The 15,194-nt window shown below is 42.1% G+C and overlaps 1 long non-coding RNA gene across 1 annotated transcript in view; it reads right to left on the reverse strand.

The window, feature by feature from the left end:
• Positions 1-5,259: 5,259 nt before the first annotated feature.
• The window catches only part of LOC125484029, a 49,974-nt gene continuing 40,039 nt past the window's right edge, over positions 5,260-15,194 (reverse strand). Inside the window, exon 3 of the long non-coding RNA XR_007262904.1 lies at positions 5,260-5,730. This is a non-coding gene — a long non-coding RNA (uncharacterized LOC125484029). The remainder of the gene's footprint in view (positions 5,731-15,194) is intronic.

A 15,194-nucleotide genomic window follows, 5' to 3' on the forward strand; every position in this document is an offset into this window, starting at 1 on the left:
GTGTAGGAGCTGAATTAGGTGATGGAGGTAGGGAGGGATGTAGGAGTTGGAGGAGGTGATGGAGGTGGGGACGGATATAGAGGATGAGGAAAATGCAAATGATGATTCTTAGCTAATTCAGAATTAACTAGTCACTGTTTCTAATTTATTCCTGCTGTTGTCACTCTTCTTCTATTGAACCAACTCATAAAACAGAATGTAAGGTGATGGGGTCACGGTGCATCATGTCTCGGTTACTATCAAGTTATTATCATCAAATTGACTCTTCATCAACCATTTATTGTTCAAACTGTCTTTGACCTCAGTCCTCATTAAAGATTTGCTGTTTTAGCAAATACTTTGTAAAGACCTCAAGAAGGAGAGGAAGTGAAAGTGGTCAAACACCTGCCCTTGGACAATGAAGTGACAGGTAAAGAGAGAGTGTGTCTAGAGAGAGCTCCTCTGGTTACACACTTCCACTCAGTGGGTAACAAAATGGTAGACAGCACAACGCCCTCGAGACGGTTAGATCAAGAATTTGTATTGCAATCAATTTTAAAATAATGTAAAGGGGTTGATTTTCAAACATAAATTTATTATGAACAGTAACTGATATTTCCCATAGTGGGAGAGCCTAGATGACAGAGCTGGTGAGAAATATTTTCTCATTGAGGCTCCTTTGGGACTCTCTTTCTCTAAAGGCAGTGGATGAAATGACCTTGAATATTTTTAAGGTAGAATTGGATAGATGTTTGATAAACAAGAGGGTGAAAAGTTATCAGGGTTAGGCAAGAATGTGGAGTAATCAGATCAGCCTTGATCAGATTGAATGGGGAGCAGGCTTGAGGGGCCGAATGGCTTGTAATTCGTTTGTTCATAATCATTTCAATTGGATTGAATGAAAGAAATATTACTACTACTGTCTGTTGGAGTTAAGATAGAGTTAATGCGTCTGAGTGAACGTTGATGGTAATTGCAATGACTGCTAATATATTGACTTCTGAAGGAGGGTCAAACTGTTAGCTCTGTTTTTGTCTCTGTAGATGCTGCCAGACCTGCTGGCCTTCTTCAGCACTCTGCTTTTTGTTTCAGATCTCCAGCATCCACAGTATTTTGCTTTTTTTTTGTTTTCTCAGTGTTCTTGACTTGATAGAGGTGTACAAAATGATCAGAGGTATAGATAGAATAGACAGCCAGAGACCTTTTCCTAGGGTGGAGGTAGCTATTATGAGGGGGCATAATTTTAAAGTGAGTGGAGGTAGATATAGGGGAGACGTCAGAGGTAGGTTCTTTACTCAGAGAGTGGTAGGGGCGTGGAATGCATTGCCGGAGAGGGTAGTGGAGTCGGCCTCATTAGGGGCATTTAAGCGGCTATTAGATAGGCATATGGATGATAGTATAAGTTAGGGGTGGAGGTTAGATAGACCTTAGGATTAGGGTAAATGTTCGGCACAGCATTGTGGGCTGAAGGGCCTGTACTGTGCTGTACTGTTCTATGTTCTGGTGAGATTAGAATGCCCTTGGAACCCAGAAATGGCTTCACAGAATGGGTGATTTCATTGAATTGAATATTATCATTTAAAATGTGTAACATAATGTTCACATTTTCATTTGAGATCTGAAGAAGAGTCATACTGGAATTGAAATTTTAACTCTGTTTCTCTCTCCACAGATACTGCTGGACCTGCTGAGTTTCTCCATCTTTCTCTGTGTTTGTTTCAGATTTCCAGCATCCACAGTATTTTGCCTTTATTATAATTGTCACCATTCAATATGTTTGAAGGTTAATATTTAGAATGACATTGTCCTGTGTTATTAATTAGAATGCATTAAAATGATAAACCATCAGTAATGTGATCTGTTGTTAGATGCTACACAACATTTAACATTAATGTGCTGTATGCTTCTAATACAACCTTATTTAAATACATTCAAATCTTTTCGATCCTAGTAATTTAAAAAAGTCACTAGTGTTATGGTATTAGAGTGCGTAGTGAGTTGTCTTGATTCTTACCTGTCACTTGAAGAAATTCCAATTATCCAGATGTAAAATTTATTAGACTCTAAGAAACTGAGGAGCTTGTGTTAGATTGTAATCTGAAAATTACAAGGAGCTCACAGGCTCCCCGAAGCCCTGTTTGTACTTGACCTGCAAATGAGCATTTATTGCAAATTTGCGGTGGGTTTGTGTCCTGGAACACAATCCACAGGATTAACTGTACAGAGTAATTCATCCTGCCAAGGGCTTGGCATTAAACACCCACTGGGCTTGCGATTTACAAAACAAAACAAAGAGATCTATCACAGGCTGCACAAGAATACTTAAACTCAACTGCTATTGTTTTTGTAGTGAGTAAATGGTCATGACATGTATGATGTTTAGAATATTTAGAATCAATCCTGCTATCGGCTGTGTTGTGGTTTAAATACAGGCTACAGAGAGCACAATTTTCTCTCATCAGCCCATCGAAACGAAAGGTACTGTTGCAGTGGGTTCATCAACTTGAAACAATTGATAGAGACTTGGTTTCAAAGCAGCCTGTTAGATTGTTTCATATTTGAAACTGTAGAAAGAGGCCCGAATTTGTTGCAGCGGTGTATCTAATGGTGTTTGCTGTTAGTTAGACTTAACCCTGCTTCCTTTGGCTTATCACAATTTCCCCCACTAAGGAGCTGAAATTGCGAGGGGATAATTTCATCCCGTAGGGTAAGCAGGGGCATAATGGGGATCTCCTTAACCAACCAAGTTGAGGAATTGGGAATGTAACAGCTCAAGGACTGAGGCAGAATTGTAAACTGGGAGAGAGAGAATGCAACACCATTCCCTTCACCGACACGCAGTAGCAGCACTGTGTACCATCTACAAATACACTGCCTCATATCCTTTTATATCTCTAGTTAACAAAAAGCTACCAATCTCGAAGTTGTAAATGATTTATCTGGCATTAATTGCCATTTGCAGAGTAGACTTTCAAATTTCTATTGCTGTCTGCATGCCCCATATTCCAAGACTCCCCAACAAGTGGAAATAATTTCTCCTGATCTACTCATGTTGTTCTGATAATCGTTTGAAAATGTTGTTTATGTCATTCCTGAACTTGCTAAACTCTAAGCAGTGCAACAATGACTTGCTTAATCTCTCTTCATAGCTTAGCATGTTTGGTCCAAAAACTCCATTCTCTCCAAAGGAATGTAGAGTCATAGAGTGATCAAGGTCTACAGCACAGATCAGGCCCTTCAGTCCACCGAGTCTGTACCAGACAAAAACAACCACCGAACTATTCTAATCCCATTTGCCAGCACTTGGTCCATAACCTTGTATGCCTTGGCATTGCAAGTGCACATCTAAATATTTCTTCAATGTTATGAAGACTTTTGCTTCTGCCACCCTTACAGGCCGTGAGTTCCAGATTCCTACCACCGTCTGAATGGAAAAGGTTTTCCTCACAATATCTCCTTCTCAACCCATGGTGCTACAGTGACTCCAGCTGTGGTCTCAACCTCCTTTAGAGCAAAGGACCCAGTAGCTGCCAATTATGGGTTGTTAGAAGTTGGGGGAAGGTTGTGTTCGAAGTCAGAATTGGAGAAGTATAGAGTTCCTGAAGGGTTGTGGTGATCTGAAGAGATTACAGAGATATGGGGGAGCAAGGACACCGAAGGTTTTGAAAACAAGGATAAGGATTCTAAAATTGAGGCAACCCCTAGGAGAAGGTAAGCTAGTGAGTGGAGGGGTGAAAGAGATTTGGTGCAAGTTAAGGTGTGGACAGCAAGCCGAAATCTGTTGACTCTAACAATAGCAATCAGGGCAACAGTTGCAGAAATATGGCAAAGATATTTTGTAACGAACTTGTTTGGAGCAGGTAGGACTTGAGCTTTGGCTTCCTGGCTCTGAGGGAGGGACACTACCACTGCTCCCCAAGGACCCTGAGAAATATGCCAAAACTTCTGATTTAACACTCACTCAGTTGAGGAAATCTGTCCTCAAGAATGGCTTCCATAGCTGGAGAGTGAGAGAGGAATGTAATGTCTTTAGAAAAAGCTAGTGCCATGCTAAATTAAACAATCCAACAGAGGTAGAATTTAGTTTGTATTGTATCACTGAAAATGCCTAGTAGTGTTGAGAGGAGCTTTGCTTCATGTTGAATTAATTTTGTGCCAGAGTCGTTCCTTAATTATTGATAAACACCGACTCTTTGTAAGTCAGTCGGTTAAACGTTGAGAGTAAGTATCAGTGAGTATTTGGATCTGGGTTGGAAGAGGGTCCTTGTTTCTTTTCCTGTTGTTCACACTGAGAACCTTGTGAAATTTCTAATTACCTTATCATTGAAGTGAATGTTTGAAAGAAGTCAGTACTCCTTGACCGTACATGGCAGGGAACATGGTCCATTAGTTAAAATTGATAACCTGAGTTTTATTTTACCAACGTAATTACAGGTTATTACAATAGGCTGCAATTTGATTGGTGGAACATTGAAATACCTCCTGCTTTTTACCTCATGGGTCATTTTGTACCTCTTGAGCCAAAATTCTTTGCTTGATTAAAAATTGATCCATAGGCTTTAAATGAATGCACAATTACAGCAATTTATCACGACAGACAGGGAGTGCAGAAACACAGTGGTGTGTTCTCCAGTTTAAATTCAGAAACTGCATGAAAGTGAAAGTTTCCTTCCTCAATCAGAACACTGTAACTGCTCGTTCAGCGTTTGCAAAATCAAAACCTGGCTGACAGAGGCAGTGCAGCTTGCTGCAGTTATAGTGCTGTGACTGAAAATGCACAGTCCACATCCTCACGTGTCCTCCACAGTCAGGGGATATAATGACCTTGATTATATTTTACTTATTCTTAGGACATGGATGTCACTGCCTGGGCCAGCATTTATTACCCATCCCAAATTGCCCTTGAGAAGGTGGGGGTGAGTTGTCTTCTTGAACCGCTGCAGTCCATGTGCTGCCCTTTAGGGAGGGAATTCTAGGATTTTGACTCAAAGACACTGAAGGAACAGCGATATATTTCCAAGTCAGGATGGCGAGCCTCTTGAAGGGGAACTTGCAGGGGTGGTGTTTCCATGTATCTGATCCCCTTGTCCTTCTAGATGGAAGTGATCGTGAGTTTGGAAGGTGCTGTCTGAGGATCTTTGGTGAATTTCTGCAGTGTATCTTGTAGGTAGTACACGCTGCTGGTACTGAGCATCAGTGGTGGAGGGAGTGGGTGCTTGTGGATGCAGGGCCAATCAAGCGGGCTGCTTTGTCCTGGATGGTGTCAAGCTTCTTGAGTGTTGTTGGGGCTGCACCCATCCAGGCAAGTGGGGAGCATTCCATCACACTCCTGACTTGCGCCTTGTAGATGGTGGGACAGGCTTTGGAAAGTCAGGAGATAAAGGTCACTGTAGGATTCTTAACATCTAACCTGAGAATGATTACATCAGGCTTTTGTTGATTTTTAATGTTAATTTTGGTTTGCCGTTATCGTTTCTGGTGCTTTAGTCAATACCAGATGGCCCACTTGGTTTCATCCCATTTTCAAAACTTTTTAGTATTTCACACAACTGACTGGGTTGCTGGGCCGTTTCAGAGGATAGTCACAAGCCATCCACATCGCTGCGTAGGCCAGACCAAGCAGGGATGGCAGTATGACAACAGTTTCATGGTCATTGTTAGACCTTTCATTCCAGATTTTATTGAAATCAAAATTCACCATTTTAGTCCTCAGAACCTTACTTAGATCTCTGGATTACAATACAACAGCACCTAAAGAAAATGAGGAAAGAGAAATCAATTATGAGAAAAAGTTATTTAGAACTACAGATACAGGCAAGTAATCATTCCTACAAATATTTAAAAAGACAAACAGTAGCTGAAGTGAACATTGAACCTTTGGAGGGTGAGATTGCAGAATTAATGAGAGGGACCAAATAAATGTGGGAAGCATTAAACACATGATTTGCATCAATCTTCACTGCAGAAGATATAAAAAATTCCAAGAAAAGGAAGGAAGTTATTTTAACCAATGATGATTGCTGGAGAAAAGGTATTGAGATGACAGCTTGCATCCTGGGATCTAACAGAAGTAGCTAAAGAGACGATAGATGCATTGGGTGTAATCTTCCAAAATATCCTGGGTTCTGAAAAGAATCCCATCAAAGTGTAAAACCATGGACATAAAACTTCTGTTTAAGGAAGGTAGGAGACAGAAACCAGAAAACTATGGGCCATTTAACCTAACATCTGCCATCAGGAAAATACTTGAATCTATTATCAAAGAGGTTACAACAGAGCATTTAGAGAATTCTAATGCAATCAGTCTGAATCTGCATTGTTTTGTGAAAGGGAAACTGTATTTAACTAACTTGTTAGAGTTCTTTGAGGAAGTAACAAGCATGGTTGATAATGGAGAATAGGTAGATATGATGTATTTTGATTTCCAAAATACTTTTTATAAAGTGCTATATGAAAGGTTACAACATAAGATAAGAACTCATGATGTAAGGGATAATGTGTTAGCATGGATAGAGGATTAGTTACTAACAGGAGGCAGAGAGTCAACATAATTGGGTTATTTTCATGTTGGCAAGTTGTACGTGGTAAAGCAATTGAGATCATTGTGAGGGCCTCAGATATTTACAATCTCAATGAATGACCAGGGACTGAGTACTCATGGTTGCTGTATTTGCTGGGAAAACAAGTTGTGAAGAGGGCAGCTAGTGACAGAATATTCTAGTTAATTATAGGCCTGACTTCTATAATTCCAAGCAATTCAGTCTAATTGTTTGCAGTTAAAGTCACCGTAGTCCTGTTCTCTCATGAGAGAGAGATGACTGGTGGTGGTTTAATCTGAGGGTCACCACACCTTAGGTGAGGGGAGAAGTTGAGAATTTAACCCACACTGTTGGTATAATGCTGCACCACAAACCAGCTGTCCAGCCAACTGAGCTAACCTTCAAGATATACCAAACTGGCTGTGAAATCCATTGGGACATCCAAAAACAATTAAAGAAGCTATATAAATGCAAGTTTTTCTTTTAAGTGGGCTTGCACCGCTACTAAAACAAGCTAAGCAATTTCATACCAATGCCCTGTGTTAATATTAGACAGTGTAATGTTTAGATTGTGGAGTCCTTTTGGAGAACATGGATAAATCAGGACAATATTCCAAATTTTGAGCCCACATGTACATCCATGTCACTAGTACTGACTACATCATTAATTATCAAACTGGTTTCTGCAGTCTTTCCAAAGTAATTTCGCCTAAAATAATTACTTGAAATAATATTTCAAGGTTTGCAGTACTTGACAGTATTTCCTACTAAATTCACAGAGATGTCAAGCAATTTGACACTGGATCTAATTGACACAGCCAGCTTGTTTTTAGAAAGAAAGTAACTGCTGTTTCAGGGTACTTTGCAGGAAAGTGGAATGGGCTGAAAAATAGAGTTGGTTCTGCAGTTGTTGTAACGAGGGGATAAATGATTACTGTAAACGTCAAAGGAATGCAGACAGTCTGGCAATGGAAGGAAGGAGGTCACTAATGACAGGGGCCCTACCCGCTATAATCTGTTGGTCTTTCCCCATTTGTCCATCTGATCAAGTTTATGAGTGTAAATCAAGTTTGGTAATCTCCACCGGTCTAGACTAGGATGATAAAATCCACATATCACCCTTTAAATCATTATTTGTCCTTTCACTGTTCTGGACTGTGCTGCACTACATATGTAATGAACTTGTCAAATTCACAGTCAGACTTTCTTAAATTTTGTTATCTTAACTAGAATCCAGTGTGTTACCCCCACCCCTGGAATCCTGCTGCTCAGTTCCAGTTTTCTTTACCACTTGAACCATGAAATGAAACAAAATTTTTCACATAAAACTGACACATTCCCTAAAGCAGGACAGCTTTGTCTGAGCTGCAGTTGCAACATTTGCTGAATTTGTTTCTCATCCTCAGGATGACTTATTTAAACCTCCATCAAATGAAGTTCCATTGCAAATGATAAGAAGACGACAATGTGAGGCTTGGACTCATATACGGTGAAGCATGATAAGAATAAATCCTTTTACACCGTGAGGTTTTTCTTCCTGAGTGAACTGAAGCTGATTTTTTACAGCTCCCCACCGCACTGCAAAGTGTGCCTTGATGGTGTGGCTGTTGAAATTCCTTAAACACTTTGCTATTTATCAGTGCTTTCTGCAGAGTAATGTGTGGAACGCTTGATAAATTCATTAGTTGGTTTACTGGTTTGTCCTTTCACTTACAAGTGAAACACTGTAATGAGTTCATAATTAATAGTTTAGTGCAATTAAGTGGGCTGTTTGCCAACAAAGTCAAAAAGCCTAAGGTTAAGAATTAATTCACAATTCACTGACTCCAAAGTCAAAGAGAAAGTTGACTTCCACCAGTAATCTACACCCATAAGCTAATACCCTGAGACTATGGGTTCATAGAAACATAACATCGTAGAAAATAGGAGCAGGAGTAGGCCATTCGGCCCTTCAAGCCTGCATCACCACTCCATATGATCATGCAATCTAAGTATCCTATTCCCACTTTCTCTCCAAACCCCTTGATCCCTTTAGCTGCAAGGTCCGTATCCAGCTCCCTCATGAGTATATCTAATGAAACGGACCCAACAGCTTTCTGAGGGAGAGAATTCCACAGGTTCACAAGTGTCTGAGGAAAGAAATTCTTCCTCATCTCAGTCCTTTTATTCTTTATTCATTCACAGGATGAGGGTGTTGCTGGCCAGGCAGCGATTTATTGCCCATTCCTAATTGCCAGAGGGCAGTTGAGAGTCAACCACATTGCAGTGGGTTTGGAGTCATATGTAGGCCAGATCAGGTAAGGATGGCAGTTTCCTTACCTAAAGGTCATTAGTGAACCAGATGGTTTTCCCCCAGACAATCGACAATGGATTAATAGCCATCATTAGATTCTTAGTTCCAATAGTTTATTGAATGCAAATTCCACCATCTACCGTGGCAGGATTCAAACCCAGGTCCCCCAGATGTTATCTGGGTCTCTGGATTAACAGTCCAGCAATAATACCACTAAGTCATTGCCTCCCTGTACTGAATGGCTTATCCCTTATTCTTTGACTATGAGCCCTAGTTGGCTTATCCCTTATTCTTTGACTATGAGCCCTAGTTCTGGCCTCCCCACATCCCCCACCACCCCCCCCCCCACCCCCCGCAACATCAGCAACATTCTTCCCACATCTAGCCTGTCTGGTCCCATCAGGTGTTTATATGTTTCAATGAGATCCCCTTTCATTCTTCCAAAGTCTTCTAAAGTTTAAGTTCTGTTGGTGAGATTTGAAAGCAATGAATAAATCCAGACTTTAAAACTCGGGTGACCAGAAAATATCATTGATTGAAAATCCACTTAATTCATTAATGTCCTTTAGGGAAGGAAATCTGCTTCCCTTACCTGGTCTGACCAACACATGACTCTGGACACACAGTAATGTGGTTTACCTTCAACTGCCTTTGAAATAGCTAATTGAGATGCTCAGTTCAAGGGCAGCTAGGAATGGGGCAACAAATTCTGGCCTTGCCAGAAGCACTCACACCTCAGGAAAGAAGATGCGATGAGTTTAAATGAGATTTATGAGATTTTTTATTTCTTGTGCAGAATTAACCCCTTGTGAATTACAATTATATGGTTACAGCAGTGACTACAGATCAGAGAGTACTTCCTTTGCAGTAAAGCACTTTGAGATTCCCTGAGATTATGAGTGGTGCTATGGTATTGGAAATGTTCTTTACATTGCAACTTTGAAACATGTGATTTTACTTTGGGAATCAGCATACTACAAAGATGCATCCTTGCACTGTTTGTTTGAAAGAGGAGTTTATCCTTGTGGAAAATTCCACCTCACAATTTAACTTTTACGATTGTGTTGTTCATTTCTGGTTTTGCCTAAAATGGCTTACCAGCACTGACATCAAAAAAAGGTATTAAAAAAAATCAGAAAGGGCCTCTATGAAGTTTCCAGGGGTGAGGGGGCCTACAGTTTTGGGGAGAGGTTAGGAAAGTTCAGATTGTTCTTGTCAGAACAGAGAAGGTTGAAAGGTGACCTCACGGAGGTCTTCAAACTGTTGAGAGGGTTTGATGATGGAGCCAGAAAGCCTCTTCCTTTCGCTGAGTGGGTCAGTAACCACAGGTTAAAGACTGAAATATCACTGGAAAAAAAAGATCTAGAGAAGGGGCTGAGGAGAAATATTTTCACTCCAAGAACCGTCAGGATCTGGAGCACTCGACCTGAAAGGTGGATGAAGCTGTTTCAGTAATTTTCAAGATGGCGTTTATTGTCAAAGTCACCTCTACGTGGCACTGTGACTGCGAGTGTGCCGAAACACAGGTTAGTGTCAAGTCACTGTGCAGGGATGGGATGGCAGCTACCAGCGACAAATTTGGGCAGAAACCAGGAATGACATCATCCCAGCATTGTTCCCTATGGAACACCACTTCCCACCTTTTGCCAGTGGGAGCAGCACCTCTGAGATGAGGTGAGGGGAATCCAGGAGCTTAAATCCGTTCTTGTGTTTTGTCTCCAGTTTTCCATTCAGTCCAATCAGTCTGATCTACAAGGTGGCTCAGGTCAGGCTTTTTGGGACAGGGGTGAGGAGGAGGCAGTGAGGGAGTGAGGGTCGGAGGGAGGGTGTGGGCTGCTCATTCTCCCTCCCTGTTTTCTGAAAATGGGGGCTGAGGGAATAGCTGTAATTCCTCGGGGGGGGGGGGGGGTGGCGGCCCCCCGCCCCCCCCCAGCACCGCAACCCCCCCACCCCCCCACCGCACCCCCCCCCCCCCACCCCCGACTGCCTGTCCAAAATCTTACCAGCTGTTGATCTGGTCAGCATTTATTGTATGCTCCTAGTTGTCTCCTTGAGAAGGTGGGGGTGAGCTGCTTTCTTGAACTGCTACAGTCCATGTGCTGTAGATTGACCCACAATGCCCTTAGGGAGGGAATTCCAGGATTTTGACCCAGCAACAGTGAAGGAACGGCGATATATTTCCAAGTCAGGATGGTGAGCAGTTTGGAGGGGAACCTGCAGGGGCTGGTGTTCCCATGTATCTGCTGCCCCTGTCCTTCTGGATGAAAGTGGTAGTGGGTTTGGAAGGTGCTGTCTGAGGATCTTTGGTGAATTTCTGCAGTGTAGATGGTACACACATTGTTGAGCTCATGACCTTCTGGTTGGCAGTCAAACTGGGGTATTTGCAATGTGAAAACACACAGAATACCAACAAACATATGCCGGAATTTCCGCAGTAAGTACCTAGAACCACCAGGAAAGAAGAAGATGTTGCTCCAGCAATAAATCTGGAAAAGCCTAAGCTCTGTCTGTGTGCATTTGACTTTATTATTACATAACACCTGGATTGTAGCTACAATAGATCAAACAATAAACTTAATGTTTCAACAGAAAGTGAGTCACAGAATCATGGAAGTTTTATGGTGCAGAGGTAGGCTGTTCAGCCCATTATGTCTGTTTTATTCCCCAGTGCCAGTCAACAACTTTTCCCCAAATCCCTGCATACCATTTCTATCCAAAGTGATATTTACTGCAGATAGATCTCATGAGGCTCTAACTTTTATTCGGTAATAATCTCACCTTTTCAGTGCCATTTGAGATGACAGTTTTGAAACCACCTTCCAGTTTTTTCTCCAGGGGTTGGGGGGGTGTGGGTGTGGGGAATGGCAGGCCAGCATTCTTCTTGATTGGAAGATCAGGGAGATGACAGCAAACAGGTTAGAACAGAAGTGTCAAGGGCCAGAGGGATTCATCGTGAGCTCAGAGCAGTCTCTAAAGCCCCCAGGTACTCAGTGCAATGAGGAACTTTCTTCTTTCACACTGATGTTTATCGATTTGTCTCGTTCAGAGGGAGTGATTGTTAGTGTTTGCCTTTGTGGCCTGGACATAGAAACAGGAATATTGCAAATTGATCTGTCTCCTTGCCTTTGTCGGGCCTGAGCTCCTATTACATTTGTTTCTCTGCCCTGTCATCTCTTGCTCCGACTCCCAGTGTATAATCAACCTGGCTAAACATTGTGGCGAGAGCTGATTAATTTCCCCCATGCTCTGCTAGCTCCTTTGATAGACTGTGTTTGATGATCTATGCAATAGATGAGCACTTCTGATTATTTCACCTCTGGCCTTTAACCCACTCCTCCCCTTCCCCCAACTTAGCCCCTGCTCTCCCCATACCCGTAAGCTGTCTACCCCAGCACCTGAGCTGAGGAGGACTTGCATTGTAAAGGAACAGCAAGCTTCTATTTTTATTTAAATAATCGCTACATATTGTTAACACATTCTCGAACCTCCTAGATAAATAATACAAATTCAGACCTTAAAATATATTAGGAAAAGAAACTCTATTCCAGTGGTAGCAATCTTCAGTTAGAATAACAATACAAACATAGATACACCAAATACCTCTTGAATCACTAACACATTATTGTTACAATATATACCATCCTCATCACTGTTGAACCTTTACCTTGATACTTCAATTTAATTTATAACATACTGAACCAACTTCGAATAATGTTCGCTATTTCATTCCAATTTTATTTTCATAACTTGTTAGAAGAGGGTGCTCAGTTAACATAGATGGTTAGCAAATGATTCAGAATAGGCCTCAGATTTGACTGCTCCTTTGGCATCACAGACTATAACACCAAACATTGTATTTTATGGTAAATGCAGTTAACAATGTAATACTAGCCAGATGCTGGGTTTTGGTGATGCTGTTTGAGGAATAGTTTCACAGGTGACAAGGGAAAACTCTCCAGCTGTTCTTTAAAATGCTGACAGGGGAATCTTTATATGCACCTGAATAAGCAGACAGTGCGGCTCTCCCTCAGTACTGCACCGGAACATCATCTTGTCTTTTTAGTCGCTCTAGTCCTGGAGTCAGGCTTGAACCCAAGACCTTGAGGGCTCAGAGGTTCTGGCCACCTGAACCACCTCATAATCCACTGTCTTTCCTTAGCTTTCCCTCAGGATCAGGAATGATTTGCTTCCAGTTTAATGGGTTTGTGAGTTCGGAGATGGTTGGTAAGTCTAACGATTGATGTGCAGATTCCTGCCTACATGGGGTAAGTGGGACTAAAGGATTGGGTCGATGAGTTGTTTGGAGGTTCGTATGCTGTCTCTGATGCCTTGACATTGTCTCTGTACATTCCTGACAGCCTCTCCTGATGTGTTTGATGCCTTTCCGGATTCTCAATTTCAATGGGTTGCAAACTGGTGACTCTCATGAATCAGCGGGAATATTTAACCTCTTCAGGGATCCTTTGAGGCCATCCTTAAAGACCCTCTCCATCATAAAATTATACCATAGGTGGTTTAGGAACTCTCAGATCCCAAAAGATGGTTCAGAGATATGTTGGCAATCAGGCTGTGCCATATTGATTCTCCTTCTGTCTGGTTTTTATAGACAGACCATAATGTCTTGGTCAGTCTTTGAATGTAAAACCTCAGCTTTACATTCCCATGTGTACATCATGTTATACACTTTACAGAAAGTGCAGTATCTACTTTTACATTCGAATAAACAAATCAGGAGCAGAACAAGGCCATTCAGCCCTTCAATCCTGCTGGTTCATTTATAAGATCCTGGTTGATCTGTCTGTGTTCCCATCCATCACTGAGAAACTGTGATTCCCCTGCCTAACAAGACTCTATCTACCTCTGCCTTCATGCACCACCTGCAATAAAGTCTAGGTGAATACCAGTCAGCTTTGACTGAATACAATACTATACACAAGAGAAGGTCCGGCTCTATCTGCTGCCACATCATCGAGACATTGTTAAGTACCTTCATTTGTATGAACCTCCATCCAATTACAGAATTCTTTGTTATAGAAAGTGGTTGAAATCAAAACATTGAATGTTTTCAATGATTTAGATATAGTTCTTAGTGCTAAAGAGATCCAAGAGTATGGGGAGAAAATGGGAACAGGAGACTGAGTTGGATAATGGACGTGATCTGATTGAATGGTGGAGCAGGCTTGAAGGGCCAAATGGCCTCCTACTGATCCTATCTTTGATGTTTTTGTTTGTTAAACAGCTTTGACCAGTTCACCATATTCGCGGGTTATTAGGCACCATATTAGAGCATCATGGTGGCTCAGTGGTTAGCACTGCTGCATCACAGTGTCAGGGTCTTGGGTGACTGTCTCTGTGCAGTTTGCACATTCTCCCCGTGTCTGCGTGGGTTTCCTCCTGGTGCTCTGGTTTCCCCCCACAGTCCAAAGATGTGCAGGTTAGGTGGATTGGCCATGGATGTGCAGGCTGGGTGGATTAGCCATGGGAAATGCAGGATTACAGGCGTCTTAGAAAAGAATCATAGAATCCCTACAGTAGGCCATATGGGCAATTAACTCCACACCAAACGTCTGAAGAGCATCCCACCCAGACCCAACACCATCCTTGCAGCTCTGCATTTCCCATGGCTAACCCACCCAGCCTGCACATCTGGGTAGGATAGTGGAGTGGGATAGTCTGGGTGGAATGCTCTTCAGAAGGGCTGTGTGGGCTCGATGGTCTGAAAGGCTTGCTTCCACGCTCTAGGGATTCTATATTCCTAACACCAGTCATTTTATCAGGATTGGAGACAACATTGCTACGGATTCCCACAAAGCAGGTAGTGAGAAATATTGATCAGGGCATTGGGAAAGATGCTCCTGTTCTTCAATCAAAGTATTGCGATGGAATCCTACGTCCTCATGCGAGGACAGAGCAGACCCTCGTTTACACACCTCCATCCAAAAGTCAGCACCTCTGACAATGCAGCACACTTGGTTTGAGTTTTTACTTTGCCTGGAAAAGACCTTGACAGGAGAAGTAAAGAGAAAATATTAATGGTTGAATATTGATGGTTAACTGCTCAGTTTAATCTTCTTGGTTATAGGGAGCGCAGTGACATACTTGGGTGGAGGCAGAGTGGGATGGATATATCGTCAGTGATATGGGATCAGATGGAATCAGGAACTGAACGTGTCTGTTACCCAAAAATGCCCTTTTCCAGCCTCTCTTATGTACAGTCGTACACTCAATGAGGTCTGTTGCTACTCATTTACCTGAGCGAGTGCAGCCTTACCTAATCTTACTGCCCTGATGGCAGCTTCGGGACCCGTTACCTGGTGAGACCTCTACGTCAGTCAAGGTAAGACTTTGTTGATGAGGATGTGTAAGAATCCCCTCCAAATGTG

Source organism: Rhincodon typus, chromosome 9, assembly GCF_021869965.1.
Source record: "Rhincodon typus isolate 14 chromosome 9, sRhiTyp1.1, whole genome shotgun sequence".
In the NCBI taxonomy this organism is placed as follows: domain Eukaryota; kingdom Metazoa; phylum Chordata; class Chondrichthyes; order Orectolobiformes; family Rhincodontidae; genus Rhincodon; species Rhincodon typus.